This window comes from Gouania willdenowi, chromosome 12 (genome assembly GCF_900634775.1).
Source record: "Gouania willdenowi chromosome 12, fGouWil2.1, whole genome shotgun sequence".
Lineage (NCBI taxonomy): Eukaryota > Metazoa > Chordata > Actinopteri > Blenniiformes > Gobiesocidae > Gouania > Gouania willdenowi.
The window spans coordinates 2,915,429-2,932,959 of NC_041055.1; the positions used below are offsets into that span (position 1 = coordinate 2,915,429).

At 38.4% G+C, this 17,531-nt stretch overlaps 1 protein-coding gene across 1 annotated transcript in view; it reads left to right on the forward strand.

Moving 5' to 3' along the window:
- The first annotated feature begins 1,076 nt into the window (after nt 1-1,076).
- tln1 (talin 1) overlaps nt 1,077-17,531 on the forward strand; it is a 60,422-nt gene continuing 43,967 nt past the window's right edge. Inside the window, 1 exon segment of the mRNA XM_028462488.1 lies at nt 1,077-1,303. The gene's annotated coding sequence lies outside the window, so the exon portion shown is untranslated.

Consider the following 17,531-nt stretch of genomic DNA (forward strand, 5'->3'; position numbering starts at 1 on the left):
TATTCACATTAAAATGTACTTCAACAAAAGGAAGATTAAAGCATCAGATGTTATTATGTGCATTAAAGCAGTGTGTGTGTGTGTGTGTGTGTGTGTGTGTGTGTGTGTGTGTGTGTGTGTGTGTGTGTGTGTGTGTGTGTGTGTGTGTGCGTGCGTGCGTGCGTGTGTGTGTTAGACTGTGTATTACTACTTTAAACCATCATTGTGTTAACTGTATTTTTGTCTGTTAAATTGTGTTATTGTGTGTTAAAATGTATTATTGTGTTATTGTGTGTTAAATTCTGTTATTGTGTGTTAAACTGTGTTATTGTGTGCTAAAATGTATTATTGTCTTATTGTGTGTTGAACTGTGTTATTGTGTGTTAAATTGTGTTATTGTGTGTTAAACTGTGTAATTGTGTGTTGAAATGTGTTATTGTGTTAAATTGTGTTATTGTGTGTTCAATTGTGTTATTGTGTGTTAAAATGTGTTATTGTTATTGTGTGTTAAAATGTATTATTGTGTTATTGTGTGTAAAACTGTGTTATTGTGTGTTAATTTGTGTTATTGTGTGTTAAACTGTGTTATTGTGTGTTAAAATGTGTTATTGTGTGTTAAACTGTATTATTGTGTGTTAAAATGTGTTATTGTGTGTTAAACTGTGTTATTGTGTGTTAAACTGTATTATTGTGTGTTAAACTGTATTATTGTGTGTTAAACTGTGTTATTGTGTGTTAAACTGTGTTAAACTGTATTATTGTGTGTTAAACTGTATTATTGTGTGTTAAACTGTATTATTGTGTGTTAAACTGTGTTATTGTGTGTTAAACTGCATTATTGTGTGTTAAACTGTGTTAAACTGTATTATTGTGTGTTAAACTGTATTATTGTGTTAAACTGTATTATTATGTGCTAAACTGTGTTAAACTGTATTATTGTGTGTTAAACTGTATTATTGTGTGTTAAACTGTATTATTGTGTGTTAAACTATATTATTGTGTGTTAAACTATGTTACAGTGTGATACTGTGTGTTAGTGTGGTTAGTGTGTATTGTGGAGGGTTCCTGTGTGTGTGTCTAACCGGAGGTTGGGGTCGTGGAGCTGCTAATGCTAAGTTGCTAACACCGCCCCGCTGGGCCGTCAGGGTGGAGTTATCACAGAGCGGACGGACAGGGAGGAGGACCGAGGAAAAGTCTCTCTCTGGACTTTCACGAGCCGGAAAACGGACTTCTTTCGGGGGATTCGATCAAAGTTGGTTCACGGCTCCGGTTCGTGTCCCACTGACGGTGCCGCCGGCGGGAAACAAGGGGCTTTCGCGCTCAGGTCAGAGTTTGTCTCAAGTTTTTCTTTTTCTTTTTTTTTTTTTTTTTATCTCCTCCAGAAGTTGTGACGTCACACGGAGCTCTGAGGAAGGTCGGTCCGAGGCCCGAGCGCCGTTACTCGGCCTCCCGAAGCTCCCGACAGCGGGGTGCTGGTTGTCAGTCAGTGTCAGTGTGTGTCGGTGCTTTAGTCCGTCACTGAGTGTGAGTTAGAGCCGCTGTGTGTGTCAGTCCGTGTCCGTGTGTGTGTCTGTGATTGTGGGGAGGAAAAGAATGTCCTCCGGCGGTGAATTCCTGTGTGTTTAACAAAAGGGAGGCTGTTACTGACACTCGCCGTCTGTCACTCTCTCACTGACTGACTGACACACAGTACAGACACACTGATACAGGTTAACCATCAGGGCACACTGTATGATATCATCATCATAATAATAACATTTTAAAAAGTTCAAAAGCTTTTAAAATCATACATCGTTAGTGAGTTTAAGAAATAAAAGTAACAACTTTACCTTTGGACATCAATAATATGTATATAATGGTATAAAACTTACTCAATAAACATAATAAAAGGTATATTGTTATACAGAACATTATTAATTTACATATTGCCACACAAAAAAATTAATTGCCAAAAATGTTTGCTTGCGATTCTTGAATTTTTGTTTGCCTTTAATAGCAATAATATAATAATAATTATATACAACTATATATATATATATATATATACTTACTCAAAAAACATAATAAAAGGTATACAGTATATTGTTATAGAGAACATTATTAATTGAAATATTGCCACCCTATATTTTGTACTTAAAATTTAATTGATGAAATCTGTGTAGTAAATATTAAAAGGTGTATTATTAATATTATGTACAGGCATGTGTATGTATGTATATATGTTTAATGTGCATATATATATATATAGTATTGTAAAAACTAGTAATATTAGTTTCCTAATTATTTTTCTGTGATATTATCTGGAGAGCCTTGTTTACTTTGTTGTGAAGACTGCCAAAATAAAATTCTAATTTAAAAAATTCTTATTCAAAATAATATAATATGTATAAAGGGCGACCGTGGCTCAGGTGGTAGAGGGTTGTCTTCTGATCGAGAGGTTGTGGGTTCGATCCCAGTACCTGACTATGTGTCGAAGTGTCCTTGGGCAAGACACTGAACCCTAAGTTGCTCTCAGTGGTCGACTAGTGCCTTGCATGGCAGTCCTGTCCCACTGGTGTGTGAATGTGAGAGTGATTGGGTGAATGAGCTGATATGTAAAGCGCTTTGAGACTGTTTCAGTGGTGATAAAGCGCTATATAAAATCTAGTCCATTTACCATAAACCAAAGTCGAATTCACTCAAATTGTCTTTAATGACATTTTATTCTTTATGAACTGAAAATGATTCTTATCTTTTTTGTTTTGTTTTAGTCTTTTTTTTATTCTAACCCCTGAAAAATGTTTACATAAAACATAAGAACCTTCAAAATAAAGATCAACAACATGTGACTGAACCTGCCCTTTGTCACAGACATATTAAGAATAGATCTGTTCCTAAATATACAAACATGAAGGCAGATTGACACGTCTTTCAGGGCTTTTATTCTGACAGTGTGTGCAACGTCCATTTCCTATTCCTTCCAAACATGTTTCCAGGTGAGGGAAAGGGAACTTAGAGATGAATCTTTGTGTGAGAGACGATAAACGTTCTTTTTCCTCTGAGATCAGGCAGGAACTTCGCACCAGTTGGGGTTAGCTTAGCATGTAGCGGCGATAGTCGTGTGTTCCTCTGTCAAACTTCCTCCTCCACCACAGTTAGTGCGAGAACCAACGCTTCCTGATCTGCTGCTGTTGTTTCCATGAGTACAGTAATCCATGATGTGTATGGAATCAGATTTGTGTCCTAAAGAAACAAACCAAAATGTGTGAAATGCAAACAAAAAACAAGACTTTGCCAAAAAAAAGTCTAAAAAATACAACATGTTACTTATGTTTCTACTTCCTGCCCTTTTGATTCTTGACTTTTTGCTTTTGATTCTTGGATTTTTAAATGTGATTCTTGACTTTTTAATTGTGATTCTTGACTTTTTGCTTGTGCTTCCTTACTTTTTTGCAAAAACAATAGAATCACAAGCAAAAAGTCAAGTCACAAGCAAAAAAGCAGGAAGTGGAAACATGATAAGTAATGTTTTATTTTGTAGATCACTTTTTCTTATTTTTTGTTTGCAATTCACAAATGTTGATTTCTTTTTGACACAAACGTGATTCCATAGTTGTGTGTTCATGGGTGTGAATAGTAAAACCACTGGTTAATTACCAGCTGACATCAGCATCAGGTCTCGTCCCACTGAGAAGCTGCTTCAGCATGAACAAGGTCTGAGGAAGCACTTGTTCAGGCTTGTGTTCGCTGAAAAAAATGCTGCTGGATGGATTCCTCCTCCTGTTGGATGTGTCAGCTGTGTGTGCACCAACTCTCTGATGGATGAACCAATCAAACGTCCACAGCATGAGTGACACATCCAACCACTGCTGACGCCTGTGGCTGTGTTTGAAATCACACACATACTACACACTGCACACTCAATGAGTATATACTATTAATATGATTAGGATGATGAGTGTTCCCACTGAAGTATACTTCCAATTTTCCCAAGATGCATCTGGAACCTACAACAACCTGCAAAAACCTTGTTCACACTGAGGCTAAATATCTCTGTTGATTCTCCACCTTTACTTTGAAAATTCTGAAAACATTTGAAGTGAGAAAGTGACCAAGTAGAATATCAACATGTGCTCATTTCATCCATAAAACTCACAGAAACACATTTCATTCTGACATTTCGGAGACCCTCCATTGTGCTGCTGACCAAACTTCCTGTTCACTTCAAAATAAGAGTCCTATTTATGAAAGTGTTAAAAAAAAACTAACGGAAGACAAGAAGAGATGCTTTTATTTTGAAAAGGAGATGTTTTGACTTTTAGCTTGAAGCCGGTCCCAGGACGATTTTACGTTCCACTCACAATGCATCATGGGACGGTTGAGTATGACTAGTGTGCCCACCATGCATACTTTAAAAATGTCCCCATATAGTATACATCCTGGTATTTCTCACGCACTCAATCTCTCCATACTATCTAATGTCAACGCACTACATACTCATTTAGACGTTAGACTTAGTGTGAGCGGTACGTTAGTGTGAGTAATACGTTAGTGTGAGCGGTACGTTAGTGTGAGCGGTACGTTAGTGTGAGCGGTACGTTAGTGTGAGTAATACGTTAGTGTGAGCGGTACGTTAGTGTGAGTAATACGTTAGTGTGAGCGGTACGTTAGTGTGAGTGGTACGTTAGTGTGAGCGGTACGTTAGTGTGAGCGGTACGTTAGTGTGAGCGGTACGTTAGTGTGAGCGGTACGTTTGTGTGAGCGGTACGTTAGTGTGAGCGGTACGTTAGTGTGAGCGGTACGTTAGTGTGAGCGGTACGTTTGTGTGAGTGGTACGTTTGTGTGAGCGGTACGTTTGTGTGAGCGGTACGTTTGTGTCAGCGGTACGTTAGTGTGAGCGGTACGTTTGTGTGAGCGGTACGTTATTGTGAGTAATACGTTTGTGTGAGCGGTACGTTAGTGTGAGCGGTACATTAGTGTGAGTAATACATTTGTGTGAGCGGTACGTTAGTGTGAGTGGTACGTTAGTGTGAGCGGTACGTTAGTGTGAGCGGTACGTTAGTGTGAGCGGTACGTTAGTGTGAGTGGTACGTTTGTGTGAGCGGTACGTTAGTGTGAGTGGTACGTTAGTGTGAGAGGTACAGTTAGTGTGAGTGGTACGTTAGTGTGAGCGGTACGTTAGTGTGAGCGGTACGTTAGTGTGAGCGGTACGTTAGTGTGAGTGGTACGTTTGTGTGAGCGGTACGTTTGTGTGAGCGGTACGTTAGTGTGAGCGGTACGTTAGTGTGAGCGGTACGTTTGTGTGAGCGGTACAGTTAGTGTGAGTGGTACGTTAGTGTGAGAGGTACGTTTGATAGATGTAGAAAAAAAAGTGTAAATGAAGGCAAAGCTTCATCTGAAGTGTGTTTGCGTTGTGTTGTTTAGATCAGTGGTTCTCAACCTTGTGGTCAGGACCCCATTTGGGGTCGCGAGACACTGAGAGGTGGTCGCCAGATGCTTTCAAGAGACTAAGAATATTTTCTGAACAATTTGAGCCCATTTTTGCCAATTTTTACCCTTTTTTAATCACTTTTTCTTGCCAAATTTTTCTCCTTTTAATAAATTTTTGCTACCTAACTCCTGTTTCTGCCACTTATACATACATTTTCAATGCCTTCTTTGCACAGTTTTTCCACTTTCAAGATATTTTCAGCACTTATAAACCCTTTCCATCACTTTTCACCTAATATCACATATGTTGACCCATTATTGTCACGTTTATCCTCTTTTCACCATGATTCATGCTTATTTTTGCCAATTTAACCACATTCACGATTTGTCATGCCCATTATTTGCCAGTTTAAATTGTTTGTTCCTACTTTTTAAATCGCATTCCCTTCATTTCTGCTGTTTTTAAACCAATATTGACACTTTTTTATTACTTTTTTAGTCCATTTTTGTCCACTCTAATTCTCAACTTTTAACCAATTTCTGTGGTTTTTAAAATCCCATTTCACCACATTTTCCACCATTTTTGGTCAATTTGAACACATTTTATTTCTGATTAAAACAAGGATTTACATTTTTAAGATGACCATATACTATGGCACAAATAATACTAAACTTCCTGGATAACTGTGGATATTACAGGGGGGTCCCTGGTCTCAGGAACCTTTATTTTGGGGGTCAGGGGCTGAACAGGTCGTTAAAGCTCAGGTCGTGTCAGCCGATCGAAGGTGTTCTGTATCTGTTGGTCGTCGTGTTTAGATGCTGAGTTCCTGTTCAGCCCGTCTGCAGCCTTTCATTCCTCTGCGGGGACGAAAGTGTTTTCTTTCAGCCATATTTGGTCAGAACAACATGCGTCTGCGCTGCTCTGCAGTAGAAAAGCATTCACACACCCTCTGTTTGTCTGTGAGGGTCAGTAACAGACTGAGACAGACCATCATCACTGACCTTACAGCGACTAAAGGAGTGATGTTTCCAACCTTCAGACACAGAACGTTTGCTCTGTCCAAAGTCAGAAACAGTAGCAGACACAGTTTGTGGTCGATGCTGAGGAAAGTTACCACAGACGGCTCTTTGTGATTTATTATCACTAAGTGTGTGCAAACCCACACAAAAACATCATGACTGCTTATTAACAAGCTAAAGTTCAATGAATTATTAAATAAATCAATACATTTTTTCAGTCGTTCACTGCTGTGTGCCGCTCTGCACCTCCTATTATGTGTCCCACGTTACTGTACATTCAAGTTGAAAATAATACATTTCCAGTTTAGTGTCTTTAAATATGTTTATTTATTTTTTCCAGGCTACCTGTGAGCAGCTGTGAACTGTGGGATGTTGCGAAATGGGTCACCAGTTGATACTGACGATAAATAATGCTTCTTTCAGTTAAAATATACATATATATAAAACTCTTCTCACAACATCACTATATTTGTGTGGATTTACGATAATTCGGTCACAAATTAATATGAGCTCATAGCGTCTGTTTTGGTGAATCCAATACATACATGTGCTGTGATTAAACGTGTGATGAGATACAGTAGCTGAATTTATAAGGTGTTGGACACTCGTCTTCTGCATGATGTTCAAGTGTTTGTCATTTCACTTGCCTCACTTTTACCACCGACACATTCAAGTCGATGTACAAACAATGAAATCACGTCTCATAATCATGTTTAGTCAGATGTACGTGTTATTCACTCCACAGTGACAGGAAATAGGCTTGTATTTTATTTTTGTCTATACACTGCCTGTGACCAGGTGTTTGAACGCTGCGACCAGAAATATCATTGCATTCTTACGCAGAAATAATGCGTGCATATTAGGGGTGGGAACCTCTGGATGCCTCACGATACACGATACAAAGCTCACGATAACGATTGTCTCACAATATGATGATACTGCGATTATCGATATATTGATCAGGAAATCAATCTACAATAATCTGACATAAGGAAAAAAAGATTAAGTGAAAAAAAAGAAAATTTTTATTTTATATTTAATTGAAAAAGTGTCCTATGAACAGTGACACTATTTTAGTGCAACATTTCTGTAAATAAGTGTCAACATACCCATGTAAATAAAGAAGTATCTCCAATAATGCTTTTTTTTTTTGTTTTTTTTACCAATGACACCATTATAGTGCAATATTCCAGTAAACAATATATTGGTTCCTTCAACAAACAGTTACAGCAGAAAAGGTTTTGAAAATAATAAAACAAATTTTTAATTAAAAAATATTGCGATATATCGCCATATTGAAATATTGTCACACTCCTAATACATATAGTCTATTAAAAATGATGAACAAAACAATAACAACTAATTCATGTTTTAATAATATAATATTATTAAAACTGTGACATTTAAAATGTGAGTTGTACTGAAAACAGCTCCGATTATTTGAAAAGTTAAAACTATAAAATAAAGAGAGTGAAATATAGGATGTTTGGTCTGAACTTGTATTCTACCCATAATGCCGCTCAGATTCTCGCGCTACGTGTTACGGTTTGAGTAGTGATCATGTTATCCTGTGACTGTAAATGAATGCAGAGGGTGTTTTTTATATGTTAGTTCAAAAGTAAAAAGGCTTTAGCTGGTGGTGTATTAGCTGAGGTGGTGATCAGTTTACCTGGTGACACTCCACAGCAGAATCATCTCCACTCACACAGCTGTGTGACATTTAATGCTAAATGTGTGGGTGGTTTTTCTGGTTAGTGACAATTAAAAGTTTCATGAATAATGTTTTTGGTATGTTTCTAGTCTACACTCACACGCATGTTTTATGACAATATATATCACACATTTATACAATGATAAGTGTCTCTGGAGAGTGAGTGGATGAATGTGGCGCTAATGTAGTAAACGTGCCGACATCTCACGCTGTAATCTGTAATGAGTTTAACATGACGTGACCTTCCACACGCTTCAAAACTTAAAGTTATATAAGAAGAGTTATGAAGCCTGTCACAGAAACAGTTTCAGTTCTGTGTGGAACACACTTTGAGATCCCAGCAGGTGTTGTGGTTTAACTGGTGACTGACTAGGGTAGTGACTCCTGCATCCCTGAGTGTGTTTATACACACACACACACACACACACACACACACACACATCTTCAACAGTTTGTTTACATAGAATCAGTGAGAACACGTCTGAGTACTCTACTGGGAACACTGGTATTTGGCAGAGTACTGATATCTCCTACTCTAGTAGAAGTACTGTTACTACTACTACTACTATTATATATATACAGTATATATAATATTAACACTAATTAATTTATTCAGAATCCTCAGGCTCTAAGTATAGCTACATTTGATGAACTCTAAAACTGAGAAAATAACCTCCATTCAATGCTGTTTTGGTGCCATGTATTACCTTTAATCTGATTGGTCGGCTATGATGTGATGCATTTGATTGTTGTCTGGTTATTTTATTTATTTTTTTGTAGTTTCACAATGTGCGTTGATCATTTTGTGTGTGTGTGTGTGTGTGTGTGTGTGTGTGTGTGTGTGTGTGTGTGTGTGTGTGTGTGTGTGTGTGTGTGTGTGTGTGTGTGTGTGTGTGTGTGTAGTGTGTAGTGTGTGTGTGTGTGTGTGTGTGTGTGTGTGTGTGTGTGTGTGTATGTGTGTGTGTGTGTGTCCTGCTAACATTCCTTTCAGTGTTGAGCTCTGAGACGACAGCTGATGACATCATCATACAGTATCTATCTCCGTCTGGTGTGTGTTGTTGTGAGGCCCGTATCCAGAGGAATGTTCAGATGAATTCCTCTGTGGCAGCAGGACGCTCAGACGCTGCTGGGCTCGTGTTGAGCTGCTAAATGTGTCCCAGTGACTCCAGACTCACATTTACCTGCAGCTCTTTGACACACACCAGGTCAGCTGTGTTTAGACTGGACCAGTGCTGGACCAGTGCTGGACCAGTGCTGGACCAGTGCTGGACCAGGGCTGGACCAGTGCTGGACCAGTGCTGGACCAGTGCTGGACCAGGGCTGGACCAGGGCTGGACCAGGGCTGGACCAGGGCTGGACCAGTGCTGGACCAGGGCTGGACCAGGGCTGGACCAGGGCTGGACCAGTGCTGGACCAGTGCTGCACCATGCGGCCCTCGGCCTAATTTCATGCGGCCACCAAAATAAATGTACAAAATGACAGAAAAATACACAAAAAAAGAGCAAGAATACATTAAAAAAATACAAAGAATTACAACATTGGAGAAAAATACAGTAAAAGACAAGTAACAGTAAATACTCCAAAAAATGCACAAAACTAATACAAAAATGAACAAAAAACAACAGTATTACACAAAAAGACAAGAAAAACAGGAAAAATGACTCTGCAAACCCACAATACTAACAAACAAGCAAAACGACAACATAAATACAACAACAAACATACATAGAATGACAGAAAAACACAGACTTATGCTAAAAACCTTTTGTTCTTTCCTGTATTAATGCTCTGATTGGTCATTATTCTAAATGCTGACATTTTTGTGGCCCCGCTGTGATAAAAGTTGCCTACCTCTGCACTAGAGCTTCTCGTCCGACCCACAACAAGATTTTTTTTAAAGTAAAACATTCTGCAAAAACATTCTTTTGGTAAATTTATCATATAAGATGGCGATAAAATATGATGGAGGTTGCAGTTCTGAAAAATTCCTCCAAATTATCCTCGAGAACTCTGGCAAATTACATTGCAAATTTCCAGGAAATTTGTTGCAAAGTCAAGGAATTTTGACCATTTGCTTAACGTTTGCTTTTTATCCTTCATAAAAACTCAAGTGGGCCAGACCAGTCCTGGGACCGGCTTCAAGCTAAAAGTCAAAACATCTCCTTTTCAAAATAAAAGCATCTCTTCTTGTCTTCCGTTAGTTTTTTTAACACTTTCATGAACAGGAAGTTTGGTCAGCAGCACAATGGAGGGTCTCCGAAATGTCAGAATGAAATGTGTTTCTATGAGTTTTATGGATGAAATGAGCACATGTTGATATTCTACTTGGTCACTTTCTCACTTCAAATGTTTTCAGAACTTTTAAAGGTGGAGAATCAACAGAGATTAGAGGTTCTCCAACCTTTAGCATTTGATACGATAGTATTCGCCATCAACAACTAATGATTAAAAAACACAACAAAAAATACACAAAACAACAACAAAAATGACTAGCTATAGCAGCTGTGTGTGTGTGACTGGAGCTGATGAGTTTAGTGTGATGGTGAAAGAAAGAAGGCGTTAAAGAGGAAGCAGAGACTCTGCGCTGAGAGCAGGGAGAAGCTTGAATGTAAAAATACATCCTGAAACTATTGGTCAAAGCCACTAAAGCAGGGATAAATTTAACCCAGGACAGGCTCAGCTCACTGTCTGTCAGACGAGCTCAGGGGAATAAAACAACACCAACACTAAGGTGTTCTGTACACGTTGGTCATCGTGCTCAGCCTTTGATGTTGCTGTCAGCTCGATATCATGGAGCTGGACTTCAGCTCTGAGTTTAAACCAATCAGAGTCCAGTTTAAACCAATCAGAGTCCAGTTTAAACCAATCAGAGTCCAGTTTAAACCAATCAGAGTCCAGTTTAAACCATTCAGAGTCCAGTTTAAACCAATCAGAGTCCAGTTAAAACCAATCAGAGTCCAGTTTAAACCATTCAGAGTCCAGTTTAAACCATTCAGAGTCCAGTTTAAACCATTCAGAGTCCAGTTTAAACCATTCAGAGTCCAGTTTAAACCATTCAGAGTCCAGCTTAAACCATTCAGAGTCCAGCGTAAACCATTCAGAGTCCAGCGTAAACCATTCAGAGTCCAGCTTAAACCATTCAGAGTCCAGCTTAAACCATTCAGAGTCCAGCTTAAACCATTCAGAGTCCAGCTTAAACCATTCAGAGTCCAGCTTAAACCATTCAGAGTCCAGCTTAAACCATTCAGAGTCCAGCTTAAACCATTCAGAGTCCAGCTTAAACCATTCAGAGTCCAGCTTAAACCACTCAGAGTCCATCTTAAACCACTCAGAGTCCATCTTAAACCACTCAGAGTCCATCTTAAACCACTCAGAGTCCATCTTAAACCATTCAGAGTCCATTTTAAACCACTCAGAGTCCATCTTAAACCACTCAGAGTCCATCTTAAACCACTCAGAGTCCATCTTAAACCACTCAGAGTCCATCTTAAACCACTCAGAGTCCATCTTAAACCACTCAGAGTCCATCTTAAACCATTCAGAGTCCATCTTAAACCATTCAGAGTCCTGTTAAAACCCATCCTGAGTCCTGTTAAAACCCTTCAGAATCCGGATCTGAGTGCGCTAAAGATGGCTGCTGTTATTGCTGTTGTAACTGTCATACTAACGTACTACTCATACTAACGTACTACTATTTTTTTTAACACTTTCTGTAAAAAGGGCTCTTATTTTGAAGTTACCTGGAAGTTTTGTCAGTAGCACAATGACGGGTCTCCAAAAATCTCCGAAATGTCGGCATGAAATGTGTTTCTGCTAGGGCTGGGCGATATGGACCAAAACTCATATCTCAATATTTTTTCCTCAATAAAGTTTTACCAGAAAGACAAATCTGGGTTCAGTTTTCTAATACAAAATGCCATTTAACACATTTATTGCTACACAATATGCAACACTTTTGTTTTGTTCTCCTCTAAGGGAGAGTACTTGTGAGTTCTTTATGGTTGGCTTGTTTAGGGGAAAGTCTGGGTTAAGACTCACTCATTAATTCATCTAAATGTGCTTTATGTGTTCTGAGAAAGCAGTGACTCCTGAAACAAGTATTTTAATACAAAATAAGCTATAAAATACCGTATCTATATCTCAGAAATATGGAAAAATTGTAAAGGACACTGTTTGACTGTACTCTATGTATATGTTTAATATTTGTATCATGTGATTTATATTGTGTGATTGTATAAATTAAAAAAAGTTAAAAAAAAAAACAAAAAAATACAATATTTGAATTTTCTAAATTGCCAAAATAGAAAACTCAATAAATCTTGAATCACAATATATTTCCCAGCCATAGTTTCCACAAGTTTTATGATAGATGAAATGAGCACATGTTGATATTCTACTTGGTGACTTTCTCACTTCAAATGTTTTCAGAACTTTCAAAGTAAAGGTGGAGAATCAACAGAGATATTTAGCCTCAGTGTGAACAAGGTTTTTGTCGTTGTAGCTTCCAAATGCATCTTGGGAAACTTGGAAGTATACTTCAGTGTGAACGCTCATCATCCTAATCATATTAATAGTATATAGTAGACAGTATATACTCATTGGGTTTGTAGTGTGTAGTACGTTAGTGGGACATTTGGAACACAGCCTCAGTGTGTAAGAATCTGACAGGGTGTGTGTCTGTGTCTGAGCCTGACAGGGTGTGTGTCTGTGTCTGACAGGGTGTGTGTCTGTGTCTGACAGGGTGTGTGTCTGTGTCTGAGTCTGACAGGGTGTGTGTGTCTGACAGGGTGTGTGTGTCAGTGTGTGTGTGTGTTAGGAATGTGGAATATTTTATAGTTTATGATTTATCATCAAAAACATTCTCATTGTCATCCCTCGATATAAACAATAAATTCCCATGTCTGAACTTAGCGAAGGCCATTTGTTCCTCAATTTAGCCAAGAATGTCCCAAAAACACCCGTGTTCCAGAGGCCAAAACTGCCCCGTTTGTTGTCAACTTATTATTATTCTTTGGAGCAGAATGTTTTTTTTTTACGGAAGCTCTGGACGGTGTGCACCGTCTGTTCGTCACGGCTACCAGAAGCTACTACGCTGCGATGCAACACGGACCGCTACTTGGTCAAAACCAGACAACCATCCAACAAAGGGAACCGATTCATGTTCCTCCGTCAGATCCACCCAAAGTTCCGCTAACACACAGACTTAGCTCAGAGCTAACGCTAACCACTCCATATAAGGAATAATAGACCAAGTAAAAAGAACACGTCTAACTGTCATAAAGCCACATAGAGCCACCGATTTGTTTATGGTCAGATTTAACACTTATATGAAATAATAAAAGCTAAATATGTCACACATTGTGTGAAATAAATATTAACATAATAACTAATGTCACTATTCATTCATCCCCATTTGTGAAACGCAATATTTTTTAATTATATTTCATCATCAGTAAAAACACTATTGAAGTTATTTGTGCTTTTAATGTGCTTTTTTTTTTTTTTATAATTTTATTTCAACTGAGGAAATAAATGAATTACATACAATAACAGTAATAGTGATCCACATGCACAAATATATTCCATAAAATATCAGCTCATGAGCTGTTTGTCAGTGTGTGTCTGTGTGACAGTGTCTGTGTCAGTGTTTGTCAGTGTTTGTCAGTGTTTGTCAGTGTGTGACAGTGTCTGTGTCCTTGTGTGTCAGTGTGTGTCCGTGTGTCTCCGTGTGTGTCCTTGTGTGTCAGTGTGTGTCAGTTATCTGATGAGTTTCCTGAAGGACAACAGATGGTGTGTGTGAGATGTTGGTTATCCGACGGCCGCGGTTGCACCGGATGTTTGTTTTCTGCTGACAGCCGTCGGCGTGCACGTGGGCGTGCATGTGTGGTCATCAGATGACTGAGTTCCCCTGAGGAGGTTTTGTCAGTGCAGTGTTTCTGTTTCCTCTGACGGTCTGTACAAGCGGCCGCTTCATATTCTTCCTTCCAAACACGTCCCACATGCTTGGTTAGCTTAGCACGTAGCCACCCTGGCGGAGTGGGGTCAAAGGGTGAAGGGGCGGGGCTTGTTATCAGACAGATCAAAGAGATGAATTGCTCTGAAGCTGAGCTCGTTTGTGAATGACTTCCTCTTTGTGTCTCGGGCGTGGAGGAAGTATTTATAATTCCATCAGTGACGTGAGCTAAAAATCAAACTGTTGCTTTGGGAGGTTTCATTTATTTAAAAAGGACACAAGTTTTTCATCTTTGCCATTAGGCACAAGCTCCATTCTGCAACCACCAGGGCCAGGCAACAGTCATTTTTAAATCAATGTTTTTTTCAATTTAGAAATATAATTTTTTACATTTTTTGTTATTTAATTTTAAATATGTGAGTTTTCAATGTAAACATGGAGTTAAAGTTGGTGATTATGTTTCTACAGCTATTTAATAAGCAAATATTACATCATGAACCCTCCTATTATCACTAACTCTAAAACTGAACGTTTGACCCGATGGTGGCGCTGCAGGAAAGGTCAAAGGTCATATCATCCCCACAACCAATGGGGTTCATACTCTGGCGGTCCTTAATGTTGTCAATGAATTTGAGAAGATTTGGATGAAAACTATTATTCAAGATAAAATAATTCTAATTTAAAAATTTGTCCTGATGGTGGCGCTAGAGAACAGGTCAAGGTTTCATTATTAAGGGCTTATTTTATTTATTCAACAAATAAACTAAGTGCCTGACACCAAAATTGGTCAACAATTTTTTTGGCAAATATCACTGCGGTCAGATTGACCCCAGGGGTAAAATGTGTAATAGGAGGGTTAATATAATATTATTAACTAATACACTAAAAAAAAGTAAATAAAAAGCAAAGTGTTGGTAAATAAGTGCAGATTATTAATGTGTGTGCGTGTGTGTGTGTATGTGTGTGCACGCCCTCTCCACAGTGCGTGTGTAGCTGTGTGTGTGCGTTTACTCTGGGATCAGCGCTCTGCTCTGAGTCAGGACTCAGCAGGCCCGCGTCGTGCTGGGAACACTGGGAATATGTGAAATGTCCTTTTATGGCAGTGCAGAGCTTTTAAAACAGGAAATGACACGAGGACGTCTCACTCAGAGGAACTCAGAGGCAGTGAGAGCAGAAACACACACACACACACACACACCAGGCACGGTGCAGCAGCGTTCACTCACTGTGCTTTATAGAGAACAAGCCAACAACAGAGGAGTTAAGATAGAATGGAAATTACAGAGCAGGAAGATGTCAGCGTGAAAACAGGAAGTGAAAACATTAAATAAAGCACATTTAAGATGAAAATCAGCAAAAAGTGATTAAAGAAAAAAAATCCAGTGATGTTTCCAGGGCAACTTCTATCACAGCGAGGGCCACAAAAATGTGATTGTCTGATCCGAGGGCCACATTATCAACATTCATGTTAGCATTTATAGTAAAGACCAATCTGAGCATTAATACAGGAAATGACACATGGTTTTGTCTTTGTCGTCCTTACGTTTGGGTTTTCTTGCTGTTTTTTGAGATTTCAGACATTTTGTTTCATTTTTTGATTCATTTTGTCTATTTTCTTGTCAATATAGAACATTTTTGTTGCTTTTTGGTGTCATTTTCGAGTCGATGTGTGTATTTGTTAATTTCTTTTTGTTATTGTTGCAATTTGATGTATTTTTTCTGTCATTTTGTGCAACTTAATTGGCATTTTGTTTGTCTTTGTGGTCCTTGTGTATATGTTGTTGTTTTTGTAGTCATTTTGTGAGCAGCGATCCTCAACTGGTGGGTCAGGACCCGAAAGTGGGTCACAGAAAGCTGGTCAATCTACCTATGTCTCTCATGTTGGACTTGTCTTTTACTTTGAAAGAAACTTTTCTTGTGAAATGCCTGCTGCACAGGAAAATATATAGATTTATGTTTTAAATAAGATTATATGTGTGATTTCAACAACAATTTAATGACTGTGGCATAATGTGGGTCCCAGGGTGAGAACCCCTGGTTTAGTGTGTCTGTTATAATTTTGTGTACTTTTACTGAGATTTTGCGCAATTTTTTGTGTTTCTGGTGTTTTGTGTGTTATGTTGGGCTTTGTTTAACTTCCAACTTCATGAATTGCAATTTTGTTTTGGGGGGGGGGTCACAAAATTAGACCGAGGGCTGCATGTGGCCCCCGGGCCGCCACTTGACTATGTCTGTTCTAAAGCTTTGATTTCCTGAAGCTTTGATGCCTTAATTAGACCTCGACTAATAAGGGATTTTTTGGACCGATATAATTATTATAAAACCATAGACTGGTAAAACATGCAAATATATCATTCATGTGCCATAGTTTCTACGTTTAATAGTATTTAAAGTATGTAAGGCACTGACTAGGGCTGTACGATTATGGAAAATAATCTAATTGCGATTTTTCCTCAATATTGCGATTGCGAATTAATATGCGATTATTTTTTCAAGAACACAAACAATAAATCAATCTGTTTCATAATAAACAATTTAAGATTTATTCAAACTTTAAATAAATATGAAATGTAAATTTTAAAGCACAGATTACAACAATAAAGCAAACAAATCTGTGGCTTTACCTCTTCAACATATCTATCTAACTTCACCTTTCATGAAACATGCAAACATGTGGACTGCACTTCTTAAACACTCTCTGAACTTTACAAGACAGGACAAGAAAAAAAGAAATTGCTGCCTTTGCGTTTTATGATATCGCAAATGCAATTAATCGTTCAGCCCTAACACTGACAATATCCAAGCAATAGGTGACAGATATCAGTCCCTGCAGGAGCTTTCATTTCTATGATTTTGTGACCAAGTTTTATTTAATTTGGGGATATTTTAGGGCAGGGGTGTCCAATTCCGGTCCTCGAGGGCCACTATCCAGCATGTTTTAGATGTTTCCCTCTTCCAACACACCTGATTCAAATGATTAGGATCGTTATCAGGCTTCTGCAGAGCTGGATGAGGAGTTGATCATTTGAATCATGTGTGTTGGAAGAGGGAAACATCTAAAACATGCTGGATAGTGGCCCTCGAGGACCGGAATTGGACATCCCTGTTTTAGGGACTCATTTATTGGAAAATTTGCCAAAATGTAGTTTTTTCAACAATTTGAGATTTAAAAACGACGACTGTCATGTGATACGATAACTAGAAAACTGAGCTCTACAAATATTGTTGATTTAAGATGAATTTTTATATTTGGAGGGGCTGAGATATCTACAACTTTATGTTTTTTTTCTATAATTTTTACTTTCTTGAGCAAGCCGAATTTGATGCTCTAAAGGGCCAGATTTGGCCCCCGGACCTCAAGTTTGACATGTGTTTTAGATTTTTGAATTAGGTCCAGTCAAATAATGGGACTCCTCAGTCTCACGTGACTTTGTTACACGTGTTCCAAATGTTTGCTGC